Source organism: Oncorhynchus kisutch, linkage group LG3 (genome assembly GCF_002021735.2).
Source record: "Oncorhynchus kisutch isolate 150728-3 linkage group LG3, Okis_V2, whole genome shotgun sequence".
Classification (NCBI taxonomy): Eukaryota; Metazoa; Chordata; class Actinopteri; order Salmoniformes; family Salmonidae; genus Oncorhynchus; species Oncorhynchus kisutch.
The window spans coordinates 16,005,475-16,032,433 of record NC_034176.2 but is presented as its reverse complement, the minus strand read 5'-3'; the positions used below and the strand labels follow the sequence as shown (position 1 = coordinate 16,032,433).

General features: G+C 40.1%; 1 long non-coding RNA gene across 1 annotated transcript in view; it reads right to left on the bottom strand.

The window, feature by feature from the left end:
• LOC116364961 (uncharacterized) overlaps window positions 1-21,510 on the bottom strand; it is a 51,728-nt gene extending 30,218 nt beyond the window's left edge. Inside the window, exon 1 of the long non-coding RNA XR_004208036.1 lies at window positions 21,436-21,510. This is a non-coding gene — a long non-coding RNA (uncharacterized LOC116364961). The remainder of the gene's footprint in view (window positions 1-21,435) is intronic.
• Between the last annotated feature and the right edge of the window lie 5,449 nt (window positions 21,511-26,959).

Sequence of the window (26,959 nt, the reverse complement as noted above, 5' to 3'; positions counted from 1 at the left end):
CATTACTGCTGTAGTGCTTGTCGTAGCACTGAGTGGAAATAGGAAGAACGCACATTTTATAGCTTATAAAAGTGTTGAATACAAAGTGTTGACAGTTCTGAGTAAAAACTTAAACTCAGTCATAAAATCAGCAGCTCTTTGCTGTTTTCGTTGACATTCTCTCTAGTCATGGTTTTAAAAGTTTTGAAATCTCACAGTATGAACTTTGCTTTCTTGTACGCCTGCTATGTTACTGCAGACACGGTAATCTAAGACATCTGATTGGCCAGCGGTAGGCTTATAGTGCACTTGATTTGCTCTCCTGCCCCGCCGGGAAGGCAAAGTTTGTACCTCCAGACACATGAAACGGTTGAAAACGGGAACACTTCTCCTACCAGTCACACAGGGCAGCTGAATCGGGTGCACCTACCGCCAACAGCGTGAGACGAATAATAAAAGAACAGGAACGCAAAGCTACATCCATCATGTCTGAGGACTTTGTTTTGTGTTCTGTCTCATTTATTCATACAAAACCTAGAGTTTGTACTGTATTTCAACCTTTTTCTTAAAAACATGTTGTACCTAGAGATTTTATGCTGAGAGGACTAAGTGCACCTGAATGTGCCCACTGATTATCCCTCTGGATATGAGGGCTAATTAACATCTCATTGCTGCTCACCAGGCCTGCTCAACATGGGGACTGCAAGTAGAGAAAAGGCCTAGTGGCCATGGGGTTGATTATAGGGCCATTATGCACCATTGTATTTAGTGACTAGCTGAGTAAGGAATTAAGAGCTTGATGGGAGCAGGGAGGGGCTTGGTGCTGGAGGGAGTGTGGGTCTGTGTAGCAGTGTAGCATCTCTGACAGGAGCTTTAGCTGAGGGAGGTCACCCGGTAGCCCCTGCCTGGCCTGTCTGAGTATTCATGGGGAGATTTGGTGAGAGGGGAGCCTCCTCTCTAAGACCTCATTTGATCTGGAGAGTGGCAGGTGATCCTCCGGCTCTTTTTGTGTGGCACCACGGGGGTCCTTGACCCTGGCGACCTCCCTTACCTGGTGCCTGTCAGCACACCTCATTAAGGGAGAACAGAGGGGCTAATACAGCCTTCGGTGCCCACCCATAGTGGAGCTACACCCGGTCTCACAGGGTACAGAGTCACTGGGTCAGCTACACACTGTGACGGTGGGGATTCTTGGGACCTACTCTGCTAATCCCCTCACACACTGTGCAGACCCAGAGGTCAAGGCAGAGCAGAGAATGCCATCCTCCTGGTTCTTAAAACAGGATTACAGGCCCTGCAGGGGTGGGTCTTCAGGAGCCAGGACTCACGTCGGAGACCACAGATAGATCATACCTAAGACTACAGAGAGGACCTTAAAAAGGGACAGAGGTGCTCAGCCATCTCCCCCATCTCCTGAGACCACCTGTGACCTCTGACCTCTAATACACTACCCACCACAGCCCCACAAGACTGACGGCCAGTCACACCTTTTTCAAAGCGTCCATTTTGGGGCCATCTCTGCTAATGTCTAGAATCCTGTGCCTGTGTCTTATGGTTGGTTACCTCCGGGTGTTTGTTCACTTCCAAGAAAAAGGGCTCGTTAGTCGAGCACTGAGCGGTTGATTTTTAATGAGAGGGGAATTTCTCTTCCCCCACCCCCTTTTTCTCAACAGGTGCTCTCTCTATATCTTATCTTTAAAACCCCTCGCTGGTGTTCATGTGTCTCGTCATTGCGAAGTGAGCAACGGCTCCTTAGAGAGGCTGGTGTCTTTGAGCACCATTGATAAATGCTCTTTGAGGACAGGAGAGAGGCAACAACACTTTACATACAAAGCAAACAAACCCTGTTTTCTACACAAACAGTAATGCCATGGAAGAAAATTGCCTTGGTGGCAGTTCATATTAATGGATGTAAATGGCCCCCTAATGGTCAAGTCTTTTCTCTCACAATCCACCGCCAACCACCTGGGCTCAATCAGTTGCTTGTGTGTTTTGCATATCACCACCGTCTTTCTTGACATTACCTCACCTTTCCAAACACTTCGGGAATTCAGTATCGTTAAAAGCATTTCTCATGACAAAATTTGCCACGATATGGGTTATGCTAGCTATTTCAAGAATTAATAAAAAATAAATAAACATGGCATGGCAGATGCATTCAAATCATATCTTAAAAGTTATTATCTTTAAAATGTCAAATGTAGGCTAGATATTTTATTCCTCATTGGAATTGATGGTCAGCAGCATGCCTAATAAGACATAACTGAAAATGGCCTTGGATATGCTTACAATGATTGCAATGCTAAACCTTTTGCACACTGTAGTGCATTTAGCTTAATGGGAGTGGTTGATCATAATGATAACCATTGGCAGAGTTTGAATACATCCACACACGTTAACATAACAGATTAGCTTAATGCTAAACCTTTGGTTAATTTGGCTGCATTTGCTGCCATCAACGGCTTAAACCTGGCAAGAATCCATCTCTCTCGTCATAGTTCTCTTGCTCTCTCACTTGCTAACTATCAGAGCCCAGTCAAATCGAGTTAGCTAGTCGAATCTGGTTAACCTCTCTTTAGCGTCGACCACACTTTTAATTCAGAGCCTCATTTCATCAGCACCATGCCCGGACGTGTCGGCATGCCAACACTGACGTTCCTGACCGCGGCACTGATCCGTATCTGGCAGGGTCAGCCCGGATCAGGATAACGGCCCAGTTTTTGGGCCATAGGATGTGGGTATGTGATGAGGAGAGGAGTCACTGACACTCCTGACACTCCTTCACTGTGACATGTGTGTTCAGAGGTCCCCACACCCTGTCGTCCCCCTCTGTGTCACTTCGGCTGTCACTGGGGGTGGAGTGTGTGACAGTGTATCCCTGTTTGTGCTCCCATGGAGTGGGGTGGAGGGGGTGGCAGGGGCCATGTCCTGGCTGCCAGTCACTCCATACAGGGTTGGGCCTGAAGGAAACACACACACACTCCCCCACCTCCACCATATCCTCCTCTCTTCACCACCTCGCCTCCTGCCCCAAGTCACTCTGTGATAGGTCTACTCTCAGGCTCTCCCATTACTCAAAGTCCACCTCAGCTGGTGACTAAATATGTGCATGACCAGACACGTGCCCAAAGACAACAAGGACGGACATACACAAGTGCACGAGTGAGCTCACGCACGCACGCACACACACCGTTATCTCACCGAAAGCCTGTTGGCTACCGCACCAGTCCATTTCCATTGGAGAAAAATGTCGTAGTGAGAAACATTCAGGGAGCACATGAAGGAGAGATACTTATTCTCTCTGATGTTGATACTCTCTCTACTGTTGCCTTAGGGCACCTTCACCTCAGCAGCGACTAATAGCAAATCAAAGCATAAAGGGGCTCATATAAGGCTTTAAGGCTATGCAATAAGCACTGGTTTAACTCACCGTGACACACAACAAGCACGACTACTGTCAAACCTTCAGCCTACAACTCATACAACATTCTTTTGATACAGCCATGGCTTCCATACAGTATGTATATGTATACCAATTAACTTCACATCCACCACAATGGCTTTAGAATGAAGAATAATATCTTGCCTCAGCATGCTGTAAATTCCTTTGAGACATGACCAATGCAAAAGTCACTCACAACACTAAACCTGAGCTGATTTGGCTGATAATTGTTAAACGCATGGGCATATAGGATGTACACATTGGAGCTTTATTTACACTTAATTAGTGAGGGAAATTAATGTATTTCTGATTAATCTAGATTTTCCTGTTTCATATTTTGCTAATTACTGTGATAAAGACACAGGCACAACGGTGTCAGCCAGGTCACCCACGATACAAGTCAGTATTCGACATCCTTCCATGTCTGAGGACGGTGGGAGATGACGTGGAAACGGGTCACTAGGGGCAACAGTGAGCGTTGTTACCTTCAAGTAGGTTTCTGTTTTGCTAGGGCGTTGTGGACGGGCATGGTGGATGGGTGTAAGCATCTGCCTCTGGTTAATGCTTAAACTTAGCCTTAAACATTTCAAAATGTGATGTTTGGAAGAACTTCTAAATGTGAAGTTTGAGAAACACGGATGAACGTCTAATTCTGATGTGAGACTGTGTGAGCTAGTTGAATGTATATCTGCCTCGTGCGAAAGGTTGCATGTTTGAATCCAGTGACAGAATGTTGTTTTAGAGATTTTTCTTTTAAGCCTAAACTTAACCCTAACCTTAAAAATTCTGAGTTATTGCCTAAACGTATTAACCTGAAACACTTTGAAATTTGACATTTGTAAGAACTTTGAAATTGAAAGTTTAAGAAGCACGGATGAACGTCCAATTTTGACATGTGTTTGATGTGTATCTGTCTCTTAATGCTGTTTTGTTCTACTCCTCTTTATAAATACATTGTGGGTGGGTGGATATTTGTATAACACCTATGTGTAAAGATGTGTAAATGTGTACATGCACGGATGTGATCAATGGTGATTAATTCAAGCATACCACCACAAATAATGGTAACTAGGGTTGTATAATTCAGGGAACATTCAATACATTTCCTGGTCTTCCCAAAATCCCGGTTGAAGGATTAACAGAATTTATTGAAAAAATTGGGAATTTATTGAAAGTTCCCGGAATTTTGCAACCATAATGCTAACACACATTGTCTTACATCCTGTTCATTGAGTTAACAGAAGTAGCTCCAACCTGAATCAATGTAAATACCACAATCAATTATAGCCTTTAAAATAACTGGAGGCTACTGAAGCTGCAGGTGTGAGTCATGCATGCAGAGAGACAGTGTCAGGTGGCCTGTGAGTCTCAACAACATGAGTGGGAGGAAGAGGAGCAGAGGGTAGATAGTTACAGTGTCCGGGAGGCTCCAAGGCCTTGGTGTAGGTGTAAGTCTCTGAGCGTGTGTGTGTGTGTGTGTGTGCGCGTGTGTGTGTGTGTGTGTGTTGAATTAAGCGAGCTGCAGGGTCTGAGTGTAGGTGTGGTACCCTAACTCTTCTCTGATAACTGCGTAGGTTGTGTTAAATACACTTCAGCCACATCCCACAGCCACTTTACCATACAAGATTTAGCCTGAGGGGCCTCTTTCTCTGACTCTCCCCCCATCTCTCTCCCTCCTTCACCTCATTTTCAAACACGTACATTTCCTCTGAAGGAGGATGCCTAACCCCTTTCAATAGTCTTTCCTTTCCTCACTTTATTTTGCAATACAGTATGTTGCATTCCTTTGCAGCCTAGTGCCATTGTGAAAAATACATGAATCCAGTAAATGGAGGAAACATCCTCTAGTGGGATTGTCTATTATTTACAATATTATCACGCCAAAGGTAAAGCTAGTTTAATATCCAATTATTTATAAGATGTCCATCCAAATAATGTCTAGTGAAATGAAACTAACTTCAATGTATTTCCTAACAGCATAATTAAGATGTTGGTTAATAATTAGTAATGATGTGATCAAACTATTACAAAAGCACACACAGACAAATCATAGTCCCATTACATGTATTGATTATAATTCACATTATTCATATTGATCCAGCAAATGAGATGTAGGCCAATGTTAGGTCAATGCACATTGTTGAAAATGTTCACTCGTAGGCTACAGCACAAATTACCAGGTTTTTCATAATAGCATTTTAACTCTGCATATTATCAATTCAGATACACATTGTAGTAATGCATGAAATAACTGGTATGATTTAATCATTTTGTAAAAGCTATTTTAGCATTTAAATTGATGAGTGATGCAACATAAAATTCAAAAACAATGATTGTGTGCAATAAAGGGAGAGGTCTGCTATAGCACAGAATGTGATGGATGTGATCAGCAGACAGAATAAGGTGGTTTTGATCAGGAATTTCCCCGGGATAATTGTCAGGATTCACTGTTTGGAAGATGACTGACAAAAGGAACAATTTGACACTGGTATTTGTTGGGGAAACATGAATATCTGTCAAACCTCCGTCAAACAAAGACATTTAATATTTATGGATTTTTGAGGAATCTCTCTCTAGACAGACATAAATACAAACACACACACACGCACGCACGCACTCACACACACACACACACACACACACACACACACACACACACACACACACACACACACACACACACACACACACACACACACACACACACACACACACACACACACACACACACACACACACACACACACACACATCCTTGTTAATAGCCACATTATTGTTATTTTATTATGTATTTGTTTTTCCTTTCGTTTATTTAGCGAATGTTTATTTGTTTGTTAAGAGCTTCTAAGTAAGCATTTGACTGTTTTACTATTGTATTCGGTGCATGTGACAAGTCAAATGTTATTTGATATTGATTCAGATATTCACAAATATGCTAAATGTGAATTTTCTGCATAAATGTATTAACATGTAAAAATGCTTGTTTACATAACAATGACAAGTGTCCTCTAAAGTCATCTCCTCATAACGTGAGTTTCATCAAAGCAACACCATATGGTGTCTAAGATCATCCTAATTCTGATCCTAATGGAGGCAAATACAAAAATCACACATTTCCCTGAAATTAAATTGAAAGGATGCAGCCACTGAATATAATCTCCAGTATGTATTCAGATTCAGATCCTTCTCTATTCCCTTTAGTGGCAAAGAGAGAAAAACACACCAGAACCTGAACAGTCTTCAGTTGAGTTAGATGAATGACAATTTGCAAATGTTGCTAATTTTACAGTATCAGCCCAACTGGAGAGCTGCTCACTTTCAGAAATCATTCATTACAGAAGCTGATTAAAATGTATAAATTAAATATGAAATCACTTTTTAGATTTTTGCCTATATATGGCAACCAATGACAATCCCTATGGTAAATCTTATCAAATTAAAGCTCAGCAATCTTTTACCCTTGGTTTCACTTATTCATTGCTATTTCCTAAACTTGCACTTTCTCTTGGTATCCAGCAAACAATGAACGTGTGCATTTGAGAGTGTTGCATAAAAACACAGGATTACAAAAATACTGAGCCGACGGATTCCTTTTTTCATTTTTTTAAATGTATTGACAGACAAATTAAAGTCTTCCTGTGAATTTGTTATTTTATTTTTCAGGCTATATACACCCCGTTGTCTTTAGAAACATTGTGTGTGACATTGGATTGTGAGAAATGATCTACATAATAACAAAAAATAATAATATATATATATATATATATATCTAAAAGAAAGAAACTACAGTGAGATCTTTAATTCCTCTTTTCCTGAGCGGGGGTTGGGGGTAATTCTTGTTTGGGGGGTTCTGGCACAGGGTTTTTGTTGGTTTTAGTTTTTCACCCTCAATCAATACCTAACAGGAAGAGCATTAATCATGTTTTTCATGTGGCGGTACAAGAGGTGGGCCGGAGTATTGTCCACATGTGAAAGGCTGGCCGGAGGGCCGTCCTCTGGCGTTTCTTTACATTCACCTGCTGGGCCCTATTCGGAGAGAAAGGGACAGGGGAAATGAATAAAGACCACAGGCAAAAGGGTCCGTTAGACGGGACTGTGGTTTAATGAAGGGCTACTTGTAATCTCCATAGTGGCTCACAGTGCTGGCTGTTTGTACATCTATGAAAGCTTCCCTCTCTCTTTCCCATGGCTATTCAGACCCACAGAGGACCTGAGACAAGACCAACAGGGCTGCCCATAACATAACTATGAGCTAATGATATGCTACTCTAATGTGTGGAAGAGAGAGAGAGAGAGAGAGAGAGAGAGAGAGAGAGGGGTGGGGGTCTAGGGGGAGTGAGAGAGAGATCAATGGTGAATTGACAAATAGAAAGACATATTTCTGATCAAAAGTGTCAAACCTATTCTTATCATACTGTGATTCTTTAACATAAATATTTGTAGGTTTTCATGACATTCATAGCAGACATATGGATTGATGTAAGCTATAAGCTTCCTAATTTCTGCATGGTCATTATTAACTTCTATGTTCTCCATAACCATATACACCCCACACTGGAGAAATGTTCCAGTAAAAGTTGACAAATGCGTCCTTGCATTCCTTTACAAAGAGTATTGTCCAAAGCATCAGGCACCCACACAATAGTACTGTGACACCATCTAGTGGTTATGGAATGTAATGTAGTTATCACTAACGCTGGGTGAAATTTGCCTTTGTGGAGGTGCATTATCACACATGCACACACAAACAACAGGAGGTTGGTGGCACTTTAATTGGGGAGGACAGGCTTGTGGTAATGGCCGCAGTGGAATGTGGTGGGATGGTATCAAATACATCAAACACATGGTTTCCATCTGTTTGATGTCATTCCATTTGCTCCATTCCAGCCATTATTATGAGCTGTCCTCCCCTCAGCATCCTCCACTGACACAAACACACACACACTTTTAATGAATTACTGACTTGCTGAATACCCATGGCACAAGGTGGTTGGAGTTGTCAGCAAAGCAGCATGACAGAAATATGATGCCAAGTGTTCAAACTACCGGTAGTTTCTTTGAGAAGATATATAAAGCGATCTGTGCATTTGAACAACACCATATATACACCTATTTCACTTTTGAACAGATTCGTCATGAATGAACTAGTGCACCTGAGAGACGTAACAAGTATGTAGATGCAAGATTTGAAAACACATGATCTAACTTATATACAGTGCTGTGAAAAAGTATTTGCCCCCTTCCTGATTTCTTATTCTTTTTGCACATTTGTCACACTTAAATGTTTCAGATCATCAAACAAATTTTATTATTACACAAAGATAACCCAAGTAAACACAAAATGCAGTTTTTAAGTGATCATTTTATTTATTAAGGGAAAAAGCTATCCAAACCTTCATGGCCCTATGTGAAAAGGTAATTGCCCCCTGAACCAATAACTGGTTGTGCCACCCTCAGCAGCAACAACTGCAATCAAGCATTTGCGATAACTGGCAATGAGTCTTTCTCATTGCTGTGGAAGAATTTTGGCCCACTATTCTATGCAGAATTGTTTTAATTCAGCCATATTGGAGGGTTTTCGAGCTGATGGCCAGACATTCTCCTTCAGGATTTTTTGGTAGAGAGCAGAATTCATGGTTCCATCAATCACACCAAGTCATCTAGGTCCTGAAGCAGCAAACCAGCCCCAGACCATCCCACTACCACCACCATATTTGACTGTTGGTATGATGTTCTTTTTCTGAAATGCTGTGTTACTTTTACGCCAGATGTAACGGGACGCACACCTTCCAAAAAGTTCAACTTTTGTTTTGTCAGTCCACAGAATATTTCGCCAAAAGTCTTGGGGATCATCAAGAAGTTTTTTTGGCCAAAAGTGGGACAAGCCTTTATGTTCTTTTTGGTCAGCAGTGGTTTTTGCCTTGGAACTCTGCCATGGATGCCATTTTTACCCAGTCTCTTTCTTAAGGTTGAGTCATGAACACTGACCTTAACTGAGGCGAGTGAGGCCTGCAGTTCTTTAGATGTTGTTGTGGGTTCTTTTGTGACCTCTTGGATGAGTTGTCGCTGCGCTCTTGGGGTAATTTTGGTAGGCCGGCCACTCCTGGGAAGGTTCACCACTGTTCCAAATGTTCTCATTTCTGGATAATGGCTCTCACCGTGGTTTGCTGGAGTCCCAAAGCTTTAGAAATGGCTTCGTAACCCTTTCCAGACTGATAGATGTCAATTACTTTGTTTCTCATCTGTTCCTGAATTTCTTTGGATCGCGGCATGATGTCTTGCTTTTTGAGATCTTTTGGCCTACTTCACTTTGTCAGACAGGTTCTATTTAAGTGATTTCTTGATCTGGCAGTAATCAGGCCTGGGTGTGATAGTGAAATTGAACTCAACTTTCCAAAAAATGTGATTAACCACAGTAAATTCATGATTTAACAAGGGGGGGCAATTACTTTGTCACATAAGGCCATGAAGGTTCGGATAGCTTTTTTCCCTTAATAAATCAAATTAGCCCTTAACAACTGCATTGTGTGTTTACTTGGGTTATCTTTGTGTAATATTACAATTTGTTTTATGATTTGAAACATTTAAGTGTGACAAATGTGCAAAAAGAAAAAGAAATCAGGAAGGGGGGAAATTCTGTCTCACAGCACTGTATATAGCTAGCTAACATAGTGTCACAAAGCATGATGCACAAGCCAGTTTCATTCTGTAATAACTTCATATTTCTGAGTCAGACACTCGTTTAGAAAGACTTGAAATTGGCATGGGAGCTAACTAGCTAGCAAGCTACCAGCTAGCTATACCTAGTTTCTTATCAAATGTGGATAAATGATTCACTTGACCAAAAAATCTAGCAAACTATTTCTCAATGTTTCTCAAAATTACTGTAGCTGGCTAGTTAATTTGATCATGATAAAATTGGCCATGCTTTTTTGTCCTACTAGCTCCCCAAGCAGGTTCTAGCTAGTGTAACCCTCTGTCCTTCGAGTCCTGTTGGGTGTATACTGAACAAAAATATAAACGCTACATGTAAAGTGTTGGTCCCATGTTTCATGAGCTGAAATAAAAGATTCCAGAAATGTTCCATAAGCACAAAAAGCTAATTTCTCTCACATTTACACACAAATTTGTTTACATTCCAGTTAGTGAGCATTTCTCATTTGCCAAGATAATCCATCCACCTGACAGGTGTGGCATATCATGAAGCTGATTAAACAGCATTATCATTACACATGTGCACCTTGTGCTGGGGACAATAAAAGGCCACTCCAACATGTGCAGTTTTGTCACACAACACAATGCCACAGATGTCTCACGTCTTGAGGGAGCGTAAAATTGGCATGCTGACTCCAGGAAAGTCCACTAGAGCTGTTGCCAGAAAATGTCATGTTAATTTCTCTACCATTTCTCAACGTTGTTTTAGAGAATTTGGCAATATGTCCGACCGGCCTCACAACCGCAGACCACGTGAACCACGACAACCCAGGACTTCCACATCTGGCTTCCTCACCTGCGGGATCATCTGAGACCAGCCATCTGGACAGCTAATCAAACTGTGAGTTTGCACAACGGAAGAATTGTTCCACAAACAGTTAGAAACCGTCTCAGGGAAGCTCATTTACGTGCCCGTCGTCCTCACCAGGGTCTTGACCTGACTGTAGTTCGGCCTCACAACTGACTTCAGTTGGCAAATGCTCACCTTGATGGCCAATGGCACGCTGGAGAAGTGTGCTCTTCACGGATGAATCCCGGTTTCAATTGTGCCAGGCAGATGGCAGACAATGTTCATGGCATCACGTGGGCGAGCGGTTTGCTGATGTCACCATTGTGATCAGAGTGCCCCTTGGTGGTTGTAGGGTTATGGCAAGGGCAGGCATGAGCTACAGAAAACGAACACAGTTCGTTCATTTGGCAATTTGAATGCACAGCGATACCGTGACGAGATCCATTCATCCGCCATCATCACCTCATGTGTCAGCATGATAATGTACGGCCCAATGTTGCAAGGATCTGTAAACAATTCCTAGAAGCTGAACATTTTCCAGGTCTTCCTTGGCCTGCATACTCACCAGACATGTCACCCATTGAGCATGTGTGGGATGCTCTGGATGAACGTGTGCGACAGCGTGTTCCAGTACCCGTCAATATCCAGCAACTTCGCACGGCCATTGAAGAGGAGTGGGACAACCTTCCACAGGCCACAATCAACAGCCTGATCATCTCTATGCGAAGGAGATATGTCGCACTATATGGGGCAAATGGTGGTCACAGTTTTCTGATCCATGCCCATACCTTTTTTAAGGTATCACAAATCAAATCCAAGTTTATTTGTCACGTGGCCGAATACAACAGGTGTAGTAGACTTTACAATGAACTGCTTACTTACAGGCTCTAACCAATAGTGCAAAAAAGGTGTTAGGTGAACAATAGGTAAATAAAGAAATAAAACAACAGTAAAAGGACAGGCTATATACAGTAGTGAGGCTATATACAGTAGCGAGGCTATATACAGTAGTGAGGCTATAAATGTAGCGAGGCTACTTACAGACACCGGTTAGTCAGGATGATTGAGGTAGTATGTACATGTAGATATGGTTAAAGTGACTATGCATATATGATTAACAGAGAGTAGCAGTAGCGTAAAAGAGGGGTTGGCGGGACACAATGCAGATAGCCCAGTTAGCCAATGTGCGGGAGCACTGTTTGATAGGCCCAATTGAGGTAGTATGTACATGAATGTATAGTTAAAGTGACACTGCATATCTGTGACCAACAGATGCATGTCGCTATTCCCAGTCGTGAAATCCATAGATTAGGGCCTAATGAATTTATTTAAATTGACTGATTTCCTTATATGAACTGCAACTCAGTAAAATCTGAAATTGTTGCATGTTGCGTTTATATTTTTGTTCCATGTAGTTGTCTGGTTTATCAGGTCCCAGGCTCCCATGACTGTTATGATTATTTATTTACAAGTTAATTACAATTATGTTTTTGCTTTCACGCCATCTGTACCTAATAGAGCAGATCTAGTCTGACATGCGGAAGTGGCGTCTGGCGCAAGACACTCATTGGGAGCAGACCCAGAAGTTCTGACTGAATGGACGCACAATTGAGCACCAAAGGATGATCCATTTACTTTGTGCTGTTATAATTTATACTATGAAATCCTGCGATTTCATTGGGGCAGTTCCTCCTCATAGCAAATAGCTGGCAAAACAATCCAAGCAATGTTCGGAAGATATGCTATGCACCCACAGAGGCAGAGTTGCTGCTGCTGACTGTCACTGACGGGCAGAGTAGTAACCAAACAGCTTGTTTTCAACAAACAAAAAAATTAACAGGAAATTGTACACATTTACCACACTTTTATGAGCATTTAAAACATAATCTATGAATTACATACATGTAGTAACCAAAAAAGTGTTAAACAAATCTAAATATATTTTTTATTCTTCAAAGTAGCCACCCTTTACCTTGATGACAGCTTTGAACAGTCTTGACATTCTCTCAACCAGCTTCACCTGGAATGCTTTTCCAACAGTCTTGAAGGAGTTCCCACATATGCTGAGCACTTGTTGGCTGCTTTTCCTTCCCTCTGCGGTCCAACTCATCCTAAACCATCTCAATTGGGTTCAGTTCGGGTGATTGTGGAGGCCAGGTGATCTGATGCATCACTTCATCACTCTCCTTCTTCAGCCTGGATGTCTATGCTGGTTAAGTGTGCTTTGAATTCTAAATAAATCACAAATAGTGTCACCAGCAAACCATCCTCACACCATCAGACCAAAGGACAGACTTCCACCGGTCTAATGTCCATTGCTCGTGTTTCTTGGCCCAAGCAAGTCTCTTCTTCTTATTGGTGTCCTTTAGTAGTGTTTTTTTTGCAGCAAGTCAACCTTAAAGGCCTCATCCACGCAGTCTCTTCTTAACAGTTGATGTTGAGATGTGTCTGTTACTTGAACTATGTGATGCATTGATTTGGGCTGCAATCTGAGGTGCAGTTAACTCTAATGAACTTATCCTCTGTAGTAGAGGTAACTCTGGGTCTTCCTTTCCTGTGGCTGTCCTCAATAGAGAGTTTCATCATAGTGCTTGATGGTTTTTGAGACTGCATTTGAAGAAACTTCCAAAGTTCTTGACATTTTCCGGATTGATTGACCTTCATGTCTTAAAGTAATGCTGGACTGTTGTTTCTCATTGCTTATTTGAGCTGTTCTTGCCATAATATGGACTTGGTCTTTACCAAATAGGGCAATCTTCTGTATACCACCCCTACCTTGTCACAACACAACTGATTGGCTGAAACACATTAAGAAGGAAAGAAATTCCACAAATTAACAAGACACACCTGTCAATTGAAATGCATTCCAGGTGTGTACTTCATGAAAGCTGGTTGAGAGAATGCCAAGAGTGTGCAAAGCTGTCATCAAGATAGAGGGTTGCTATTTGAAAGAATCTCAAATATAAAATACATTTAGATTTGTTTAACACTTCTTTGGTTACTACATGATTCCATGTGTTATTCATAGTTTTGATGTCTTCACTGTTATTCTAAAATGTAGAAAATAGTAAAAAATAAAGAAAAACCCTTGAATGAGTAGGTGTGTCCAAACTTTTGATTGGTACTGTATATACATATATATATATTTTAACCCCCTAGTGTCGATGTCCGAGAAAATCGAATTAGCATAATAAAAACATCCACATTTAAATCGTCTGTTTAAAATAGAAATACTGTATCCGTAAGGGCTCAATCTCTGGCTGCTCAATCCACCGCATCCGCCAATGTCAGACCATGAGACTTCCCGAAATTCGGTCTTCTCACGAGAAAGTATGTTGTGTCCGAACTGTTTGGCCTACAAACTATGTATGACCACTATATTGAAAGATGAGACTCTCACGAAAACGTACATGCCGGTTGTTTTGATCTAGGACGCTCGCTCAAGCTTCACAAGACCATCCGGTACCAGTTTAAAAAAATATGTAAGCATATATGGAAATAGTTTAGTGTGAAAATAATGTGTTCAATATTTGGAAAAAGAATGATAATTATAATTTCCTGATATTTCTTATATATATCTCAGATATAGTACACACTTCAAAACAAACTTCCTATAGGCTAATAGCAGTAAGGCCAAATTCAATATTTCATCAAATATTTTTTTATTTATCCCGTAATGGTGTCTGTCGTAAGATTCTAAATCAAATAGCTAAATGTCTTTGGTATGACCACCTTAAAACAATTCACCAATCACAAGTGTGGCAGTGCCCCAATGGGCGGGCACTACTTACAGAATCAAATAGCATACCATTTAAGGGAAAAACGCAGAAACACAAAGCCTTTGCTATTGACCGTGCAATGAGTACTGCCTAACTTCATGTATCAATGTAGCCTACAAAATGCAGAAATAATGTGTAACATACATTTTTCTAAATGTAGTAGTAGGCCAATAACAACTGAATTGTCTCAAATATAGTCAAATCAATCTGTGATACCTTGGAATTGTTTGAACCAAATCAAGCAATTAAGCAGAGCATTGTTGAATTGGACTTTAAGAGGACATTATAGAATTGGTGGACCCATTAGTGTCATAGGTTAAATCAAATTGTCTTTGTAGTTAGTGAAAGGGATAGACCTACTTGCAAAGCCTACAATAATATGGCATATGCACATACCTTATTTTATTTAAATAATTAATTTATAAATTTATTCCCTCATTCCCAGATGATCGGAACAAAAATGATGACAATTATGCTTCAGTGTGCTCTTTTTGGAAATTAATATCATTCTAAATCCCTGCATGGGCAACATACCTCAGATAGAAGCATTCAATTAAAAACGGATCTAATAAAATATGCATTGTATTATATGCCAGTTTAATAGACCATATCCTGGGACCAAGTTAAGCATATCATATGCTGTTGTTTAACTTGTCTCAGTCACGTCAAACTCCGATCTTTTTAGGTGTTCACTAAAAGGTTAGGACTTGCATTTGCAACATTTATCAAATAAAATTGCCAAACTTCTAGTGTTTTTAAAACAATTCAAGTGTTCTATAAACGTAGCATTTGTCAGGGGAAACAGGGAACTGGTGACTTTGATGGCTGATAATTTTTTTTATAAGTGCCTGGAAGCCTTCATACGTGTTCAGTGGGGAATCGTCACTGACCATTTAATGCTTTCAGATGTGAGGGAGAAGTTATTTTCAGATGTGAGGGAGAGGTTATTTTCGCATGTGAGGGAGAGGTTATTTTCAGATGTGTGTGAAAAACAATTATGTGATTATAGTGCAGCACTTTAGCCAATCAACACCCAGCTTCTAAACCTAGAATAAAAAACGTGACTAGAGACTCGGGGTAGTCTATACCCTCCATATACAATATAAGAAGATACTGTAACCTAAATATTGAAAACAAATGCATGTCTGTCATGTCTTAGATTAGCCTAACTATTTAAAACTGATAGTATTAGGACACGCCTAATACTAGTCTTTTATTTTTTGCAAAAATAAATCTAAGCTTCACCACATGGAATGCAGCAATTACAATATCAGACAGAAGTACCGTACACTACAGACCAGTGGAGGCTGGTGGGATGAGCAAAAGGAGGACGGGCTCATTGTAATGGCTGGAATGGAATTAATGGAACGCTATCAAACAGATCAAACATTTGGAAACCACATGTTTGACTCCGTTCCATTAATTACATTCCAGTCATTACAATGAGGCCATCCTCCTATAGCTCCTCCCACCAGCCTCCACTGCTACAGACACATGGAACACATATGGCTTGTTAATTGCCGGGAATTTGAAGTATTGATATGTCATAGCAATACGGCTATACAAATGATTCTCATGACAATTCAAATAAGGATAACAAAATGTAGCTCTAACAAAAGGTTTTGCTTTATATTAATATGCGTGTAGATATGCAGATAAGGATGATGTCAGGATAAGCCTGCCGCAGACCTACTCTACCTGGCATAGGTGGGGGATCAATCATCGCTATGGGTTATTAATAGGCTAATCAGGTACTGTAATTAATCAACCAAACAATCTCAACGCAGAAACTGCTCTATTCGAACACTTGCATACCGAGGTTTTCAAATAATATATTTCTGAATAGATTTTCTCTGCACTTGGATATGCCCTTCACGGTTTGGTTATTCCTATTGTCTTCAAGCCAAGTATCCTATATCCTGACTCAATCTCCATTCCAGTACTAGCTACTCATCTACAAGAGGATCCTAATCAAGTTGCCTACATTTATTTTGAATCAAAATAGTGAAGAAAACCTCCAAACAAAACCACAAGGAAAAGGACATAGAGTATAGGTAGGCTATGCAACCTATCTTCATTCAGTCAACCTTGTGGCTCTTCCCAATGGATCCTCTCCATCTCTCCATATCTCACACACGCACACGCACACAGACACAAAGAACACTGTACAAGCAGGTCGTACATTACTCAAGCAGTAGGCTTGGGCGGTATACCACCTTTACATTTGTTCACAAACATTATTTTGAGTATGTTTACAAAGACCACATGGTGCAAACATGGTGGCGATCCACTGTTGAGCAGCACAGGAGAGATGATTAAGTTACTCTTGAAATTCACGACTAATGTGTGCCGGCTAAATATCTTTAAACTATAAGTTTGCTCCAGCTCAGGGCTTCAGCTATGCATTTGGTTTGCTAACTTGCAGATACCGCCCAATCCTATCAAGCAACAGCCTACATGCATCCATGTTGTGAAATGGGCTGGCTATTTGGAAAGGTGCAGACATGGCACTTTGATATAAAGGGTCATTTGGGAGACTGTAGGGGCTGTGTACTGTGAAGGATTGGACTGTAGGGGCTGTGTACTGTGAAGGATTGGACTGTAGGGGCTGTGTACTGTGAAGGATTGGACTGTAGGGGCTGTGTACTGTGCAGGATTGGACTGCAGGGGCTGTGTACTGTGAAGGATTGGACTGCAGGGGCTGTGTACTGTGAAGGATTGGATTACATCTTTCTCCGCTTTTCACTCGGGATGGAGACAGCCTGAGTGACAGAACACAATATGGGTCTTCAGCCTGTGTTCACACACACACACACACACACACACACACACACACACACACACACACACACACACACACACACACACACACACACACACACACACACACACACACACACACACACACACACACACACAACCTTGAATCACGGTCTCTAACGCAAACATTTCTAGTAGGTCTACAGCTAACATTCACACACTTATGGCTCCATTCAAGAACAAAAGCAGAAACATTGCCATAGCGAATTAGTCTTCCGGGTGAATGTGTTGAAAAATTCCATCCAATAAATTCTCCATTTGTATATCTGAGACGGGATTCTTGAGTGCACACCAAACCATTGTCAACCAAGGACGACTCTATTAGACTTCTATTAGACTGTGGCCCATGTGATTTCAGCAAACCCTCAAGTCAGTCTTTTGATTGAATCCTGAAATGAGTTGAAATGTGTGAAATATCCTGCCAATAGGTTGACAAGAAAAGGCTGGCTTAGGGCTTCTTAACATTCCCTTTAGGATGTGAAAATAAAAGGCTGGCTTAGGGCTTCTTAACATTCCCTTTAGGATGTGAAAATAAAAGACTGGCCTTGGGGTTCTTAACATTCCCGTTTGGATGTGAAAATAAAAGACTGGCTTAGGGCTTCTTAACATTCCCTTTAGGATGTGAAAATAAAAGACTGGCCTTGGGGTTCTTAACATTCCCTTTAGGATGTGAAAATAAAAGACTGGCCTTGGGGTTCTTAACATTCCCTTTAAGGATGTGAAAATAAAAGACTGGCCTTGGGGTTCTTAACATTCCCTTTAAGGATGTGCATGCATATTTAATGTATAGTTAGGGGGTGCATTGAGGTTGTAATTTAATTTAGGACCAGTTAGGTAATAAAGTAATAATTTACTTGTATAAACACTTACTGCAGCCAGAATTCCTGACTCTGACTTCACTCTCTGTGTGTGTGTGTGTGTGTGTGTGTGTGTGTGTGTGTGTGTGTGTGTGTGTGTGTGTGTGTGTGTGTGTGTGTGTGTGTGTGTGTGTGTGTGTGTGTGTGTGTGTACAGCCTGTGTGCGTGTTCTGTATCGCAATAAAAGCCAGCTATTAATTCTGCTATTTTGGATGGAGGTATGGATGAATGGATCGATGGATGGATGCATGTGTTTCCAGGGGAGAGGAGTAGGGCTGGTCTCCTGCCTGTTTACTATGCACCTCACACAAAGTCGGCCTGTGTCCCTCATTTAGTTACTGTACAGCTGGGGAGCTGGCACACAACATATGCAAATGTCTCTGTATTTGAATGGAGAGGAGGTAGACACAAAGCTCAATTAGGGAGAGGGGTGGAGGGGGAGCGGTGGCTGTCTGAGGGGGAGGGAGAGAGGGTGTTTAATGCCAAACTGGCTGGCTGGAGAAACATACACACTCAGACACAGAGATACACATATGCATTACGCACAAATACACAGATACACACAGGGAGACACACACACAGGCATACTCACAATGTTGACAATAACTCAAAGTTAATCTGATATTCAACATAGTGTGTACATTCTCAGACCAATGAGATTGGAGACAATGTATGTGGAATAACACAACTAAATTAAACATTTTATTCACGCAAATGGGTTTCATGATTGATCAAGCACAGGTGCTTACACTGTACCAGTGTAATTCCATACAAACACTCTGCTCTTGGGGGTGCTGTATGCCAATAGTCACCTGACACAACGGGAGCTTCTGACATCACCACAGCCACTCATGGTCACCATGGCAACTACTGCATCAATGGTGGGTGTGGAAATTAAAAAGGGGTGGGTATCATGGGGAGCAATAATTAATATTCACATGAAGGGAATTTAAATAAGGAAAATAAGGAATTAACTGAGTGTGTCTAAGGATTAGGAATTGATACATACTATACACAAAGCATAATTTTATACCAATCTCAAACAAAATGGTATATCATATTCTGCCTCAATGACCACTGCAAATAATTGAATGGCATCCAATAATTCTGAGGAAAATGAAGGACAACCATGTAAACTACAACAACAAACCCAAAGATAGGAACTCATCCTTTCCGTCTGCACTTTCATCATCATTATCATCATCATCAACCTGCTCAAATCCTGGTCTTCATCCTCATAATAAATGCAGAATGTATCACTGCCACCACCACAATCATCACCACCATCATCATCATCACCACCTCCACCTCCACCTCCACCACCACCATCATCATCCTCACCACCGTTACCATCACCATAACCATCATTACCACCATCATCATCCTCACCACCGTTACCATCACCATAACAATCATCACCACCATCATCATCACCACCACCATCATCACCACAACCATCATCACCACCTCCACCTCCACCACCACCATCATCATCCTCACCACCGTTACCATCACCATAACCATCATTACCACCATCATCATCATCATCACCACCACCATCATTCCTGTAAAAATGTTCCTCATAATAACCCTAATACTGACTGGGTCCACAACATGAGGCTGATTGGTCGAGTATAGGTAGCTAGTCGACCCTTTGAACATGGTAACCACATTACAGAGGACATGTAGCTTGTTTAGAGAACACTTAGAGCTTCTCCATGCATAAAGAATAAAAAACAGTAGGCTAGTAGTTGACGTGCTCATTTCAATCATTTAAAACATATATTCAATTTAAATAGATATCCTTTAGGCTCTGCTATTCAGTTTTGTGGTATATATAATGCTAGTAAAATATGTGTGAATCAATCATTCGGATAGCAATATACACTACAATCAAATCACGATGACAAGATCACAAAAAGCAGCATCACACTAAAGTACAGCCAACAAGGCACTACCCATTCCCCACTATCATTGCTATGTCGTCAGTTGATACTCAAATTTGTGCTAAAATACTATCTCATTCTCTATGTAAGACTCTGGAGCCAGCACTGTCACTGCCTCAAGCTTTTTATATGAAGAAAGATTTTTACATCATGCAGCACAGGCTAGAGCAAACGCAGTTCATTTCCGACTAAATGAGAGTAACTCAATCAGGGTATTGCTCAGATCATTTGGCTGATGTGGTGATGCCAAAGCAACCCTGTGTGATTTCCCACCACACAGTCTGTCAGAACACATAGATACTGCCTTTCGTCACACAGACAGCAATATGTAGAAGACTCTCGCTCGCTCTCTGTCTCTCTCACACACAGACAAACAGTTTTATGGTATAATGCTAGTAAAAATATGTCAATTAATCCCTGTGATAGCTCACACACACACACACACACACACACACACACACACACACACACACACACACACACACACACACACACACACACACACACACACACACACACACACCTTCCTGTCAGTCAATGTGTGTATTAATGATTTTGTTGCACAAAAATAAGTTACACACAATTATAATGCAAATAGGGAAACTAGGCATCACGATGTTAGCAATAGGAAATTGTATAGATGTATGCTATATGACTTGACACAAAACAAAGAGTAACCTCATCATTGTTGTTTAGTCTGCTAAAATGTCTCAGAATTCAATTCAAATGTTCCTCTAATTTCTCACTGCTGAATCGTGCTTGAATAGGGGTAATGCAACCTAAACGCATAGCTGCATGTTATCACAAACAGAACGGACACACGCTTGCGCGGGCGCACACACATGCACGGACATACGCGCAAACACACAATAGACTATAAAACGCTGCTACGGGCTCATCAATAATGCATTGCACTTCATGTTTATGCAATACACAGGGGGGGAAACGAGCAGTGGGTGTAGTAGATACAAGCTCCCTACATATCACGCCATACTAAAACCATATCTGTAAATAAAACGCTCAAACGTTAAAGTTTGAATATTTACCGCCGATTGAGAGCGCGTGCAAGAGTGATACAGATAGAAAAGTGAGTTTCACATAGGCCTACCTGTTAAAGCATTTCCTTTGATTTGGTTTATGCAGGCTTTAAGGCTTCATGATAACACCACACACAGGATATACAACTGTAGTGCCATGGTGATATGCAAATGATTGGCTCTCGCTGAAGGCAAGTATATGTATTATTCATAAATTACTAATGTTTATGCAAATGATGGTGTACGGAATGACTGAGTAGAGTGGGGGTTGGGTTAACCTTTCATTCTATTATAGTAAACATTTTATTTAAATGGCTGATTTTCCTCTTCAATGCATACCTTTCTCAGATACAATCAAATTAACTAATTTTGCATATATTGCTTTGACTGACTATAGGCTAATTGATTTCCCTTTTATGTTTAGTCTATAGCCGATAATTTCAGTTGGGAAGGATCTGACAAATAAGCAAATAAAATTGTTCTCCAAAAGAGCAAGACTAGGCATCCTCAAAAGAAAATAAAGTCAAATGGAACGTTTATTGGAATAATAAAAACGAATTACTATGTGCTTATAGGCAGTGCCTAACAACAACTAACCAATCCTCTTAGTTGATGCTCAGTTTTTGACCAATTGAATAGCCTACCACTGGGTATGCTAAGTTCTACTTTAGCCAAGAAGATAGTTTTTATATGTATCCACACCTACAAATCTTTACATTTTTACCATTCTTCTTGGCTTCTCTCGCTCTCTTTCTCTGTGTCCTTTACAAAAAAAGATTGCCGTTTTGAAACTACAGTAAAAGTGCAGTAACTGCAGTCGACTGTGGTATTTTGGACGCAGTTATTGCAGAATAACTGCAGTTATACTGCAGGTACACAGCTAAATTACTGCAGTAAAATTATACTGTGTGTGTGTGTGTGAGAGAGAGAGACAGGGTAAGATTTAAGAGGACTGCTCTAGATGTAACATAGTAAATCAGGCACACTCCAATTAGTATGGTACTGTACGTTAAGTTTTTGTATGGAATGTATTCATTTGTGGACGTCCATCATCCATTTCGTAAGATATGTTGCAAATGACAATTTGTTTGATATGTTACGAATTACAATTCATATGATATTTTTAGAATTTGAAAAATGTTGTGGCTAACGTTAGCTGGGGCAAGGTGGCCAGTAGTGGAAAAAGTGCCCAACTGTCATACTTGAGTGAAAGTAAAGATACCTTAATAGAAAATGACTCAAGTAAAAGTCACCCAGTAAAATACTACTTGAGTAAAAGTCTACAAGTATTTGGTTTTAAATATACTTAAGTATCAAAAGTAAATGTAATTGAAAAAATGCACTAAAATATCAAAGGTATATGGGAGGCAGGGGCACACTGCAACACTCAGACATAATTTACAAACAAAGCATGCGTTTAGTGAGTCTGCCAGATCAGAGGCAGTAGGAATTACCAGGGATGTTCTCTTGATAAGTGCGTGAATTTGACCATTTTCCTGTCCTGCTAAACATTCAAAATGTAACAAGTACTTTTGGGTGTCAGGGAAAATGTATGGAGTAAAAAGTACATTATTTTCTTTAGGAATGTTGTGAAGTAAAAGTAAAAGTTGACAAAAAATATAAATAGTAAAGTACAGATACCCCCAAAAACTACTTAAGTAGTACTTTAAAGTAGTTTTACTTAAGTACTTTACACCACTGTAGGTGGCTAACACTTGCGTTAACAAAGTGGCTAATGTTACCTAGGCAGCTAACACTAGCTAGGCTATGTGTTAGCACGAAGGGTCAGGGGAAGGGTTAGCTAACATGCTAAGTAGTTGCTAATTGGCTAAAATGCTAAAGTTGTCCGTGATGAGATTCAAACACATTTTCCAATGTGGTTGCTCAGTGGGAGGGATGTCCTTTCTTCCAGCTTCTGTCATTCGGTGCGTATTATATTTGTTTTGTTTATTATAATACAAAATGTTAAATAACTTACCTACATTAGACATGTCTAACAAAACAAAACTAAGGTTTAAACAAGAAAATACTTCAATGCACATTGAAATAACAAAACTAACAAAGAGAATGACCGAAAACAGTTCTGGCTGGTGCAGACACATAACAGAAAACACAAAACAATCACCCACGAAACACAATAGAAAACAGGCTACCTAAATATGGTTCTCAATCAGGGCCAATGATTGACAGCTGCCTCTGATTGAGAACCATACCAGGCCAAACACAGAAATAGCAAATCATAGAAAAACTAACATAGACAACCCACCCAACTCACGCCCTGACCATACTAAAACAAAGACATAACAAAAGAACTAAGGTCAGAATGTGACAATACTAAATACATACAAAAAATAAAAAAGATATATAAATAACAAAAAATATCTAAAATTAATGTTTTATTTATTTAAATAATGACAATTCTAGTGTAATTGTATACACAGACAAAAATCTCATTATACTGATTCAGGAAGATGTTATTCTTTTTGTTATTCGTAACAAGATGATTAAGTTCAATCAAAAATATTAGTAATTTTGTAATAGAATTCTGGAATTTTTGTTTGTGTATAAAGCAACAATAATAAAAAAAGGCACAAGAATTTCAATGGTGTTGTTATCCTTGCAATAGTAACATATCCTTCATGTCAAAACCATGGGTAGTGTTCAAAAAGGTAAATAATTATTCTGCAAGGTTTTCACAAAAATCTATCACAGTTTTACATTCATAGAACAAGTGAGTCAGATTATTTTTAGCAGAAAACGCAGACATCATCAATAGCCACAAACATAGAATTACCTGGATATATCTTATGTTGAATCTTAAAGTGCAATTCCTTAAATTTGTTTGGTAAACAATATTTATATGGCATCAACCAAGCTTTTTTTCCAGACAATGATTGAGTGGTGTCTTACTCTTTAAAATACATTACACAAATTCTTGATATTTGAGAATGTAACTGAATTAACTTCAAAAATATTTATTTATTCTTAAAATACTATACATGCTTTATATACTGTAATTATGTAATACAATTTATGAACAAAAACAACACATTACTGCAAGATATCCATTTTTCCACCCTGTTACGTGCACATGGATAACAGGGTGGACAATAACAGGGTGGACATTTTGAGAAAAAATGTGCAACTATGCTCCAAGTGATTGTGATGAAGCTAGGATAATGGCTGCCCCTTGAAAAGGAATTTGCATTGTTTGACAAATATATTTTGAAATTATTAACGTCTTTTGTAATTTTGCTTAACAGGGTGGACATGTTATGCTTTCCCACATCATAACACCAACATATAATGAAAATGTAATAGTATGAAATCTTGATACTCACCAGGTTCACCACAGTTGTTTTCCCGCAAAGGAAGTGACATCATTTCCTGTTTGTGATCTCATTGTAGAAAATATACAGTAGGGCAAAAAAGTCTTTAGTCAGCCACCAATTGTGCAAGTTCTCCCACTTAAAAAGATGAGAGAGGCCTGTAATTTTCATCATAGGTACACTTCAACTATGACAGACAAAATGAGAAAAAAAATCCAGTTATCAGTATAAAAGACACCTGTCCACAACCTCAAACAGTCACACTCCAAACTCCACTATGGCCAGGACCAAAGAGCTGTCAAAGGACAACAGAAACAAAATTGTAGACCTGCACCAGGCTGGGAAGACTGAATCTGTAATAGGCAAGCAGCTTGGTTTGAAGAAATCAAGTGTGGGAGCAATTATTAGGAAATGGAAGACATACAAGACCACTGATAATCTCCCTCGATCTGGGGCTCCATGCAAGATCTCACCCCGTGGGGTCAAAATGATCACAAGAACGGTGAGCAAAAATCCCAGAACCACACGGGGGGACGTAGTGAATGACCTGCAGAGAGCTGGGACCAAAGTAACAAAGCCTACCATCAGTAACACACTACGCCGTCAGGGACTCAAATCCTGCTTAAGCCAGTACATGTCCAGGCCCATCTGAAGTTTGCTAGAGAGCATTTGGATGATCCAGAAGAAGATTGGGAGAATGTCATATGGTCAGATGAAACCAAAATATAACTTTTTGGAAAAAACTTTTCAACTCGTTGTGTTTGGAGGACAAAGAATGCTGAGTTGCATCCAAAGATCACCATACCTACTGTGAAGCATGGGGGTGGAAACATCATGCTTTGGGGCTGTTTTTCTGCAAAGGGACCAGGACGACTGATCCGTGTAAAGGAAAGAATGAATGGGGCCATGTATCGTGAGATTTTGAGTGAAACCCTCCTTCCATCAGCAAGGGCATTGAAGATGAAATGTGGCAGGGTCTTTCAGCATGACAATGATCCCAAACACACCGCCCGGGCAACGAAGGAGTGGCTTCGTTAGAAGCATTTCAAGGTCCTGGAGTGGCCTAGCCTGTCTCCACATCTCAACCCCATAGACAATCTTTGGAGGGAGTTGAAAGTCCGTGTTGCCCAGCAACAGCCCCAAAACATCACTGCTCTAGAGGAGATCTGCATGGAGGAATGGGCCAAAATACCAGCAACAGTGTGTGAAAACCTTGTGAAGACTTACAGAAAACGTTTGACCTCTGTCATTGCCAACAAAGGGTATATAACAAACTATTGAGATAAACTTTTGTTATTGACCAAATACTTATTTTCCACCATAATTTGCAAATAAATTCATTAAAAATCCTACAATGTGATTTTCTGGATTTTTTTCCCTCATTTTGTCTGTCATAGTTGAAGTGTACCTATGATGAAAATTACAAGCCTCTCTCATCTTTTTAAGTGGGAGAACTTGCACAATTGGTGGCTGACTAAATACGTTTTTGCCCCACTGTATATTGTATTTTAATGTCAAAATATATAAAATATATATAAGTGCCAGTAACCACAATGTAACAGGGTGGACAATGACTAAGGATGTACAGAAAATAGTCAATATTCTTATAAAAAGTGCAGCATTTAACACAAAAGTCTATACATAAGATAACATTTAATGAAGAAAATTAGAAAATGCTTTTTTAAATGTATATATTTTTTTCCTAATTATTCTCGTTGAAGTTGATTGAGCAGCACTTGGGACATTGCTTCCTTCCACTGAAATAAAATAGTCTAAAATGTCTAAAATGTAGTTTGAAGTCTATGTCATTATGCTTCTATTGTCATGAAGACATAAACACATAAGGATCCTTTTGAAATTTGATCAAGTGTATATCTTTTATATACAATTTTGAATGATTTATCTTGAGGACAAAAAAATAACACTTTTAGTGATATTGACCCACAAGCAAGAATAGTACCCCTGCTGTCGAAAACATCAAGAGCAAAGTCAATATTCCTCTCATGCCAGCTAGGGTAGAACAATGACTTATGTCTGAATTATTCCTAATAAAATAGCTTTATGTGGGAAACTTCATTCCCAAGATGGTAAAACTAAATGCATGCTCTTCAACCGATCGCTGCCTGCACCTGCCCGCCTGTCCAACATCACTACTCTGGACGGCTCCGACTTAGAATATGTGGACAACTACAAATACCTAGGTGTCTGGTTAGACTGTAAACTCTCCTTCCAGACTCATATTAAGCATCTCCAATCTAAAATTAAA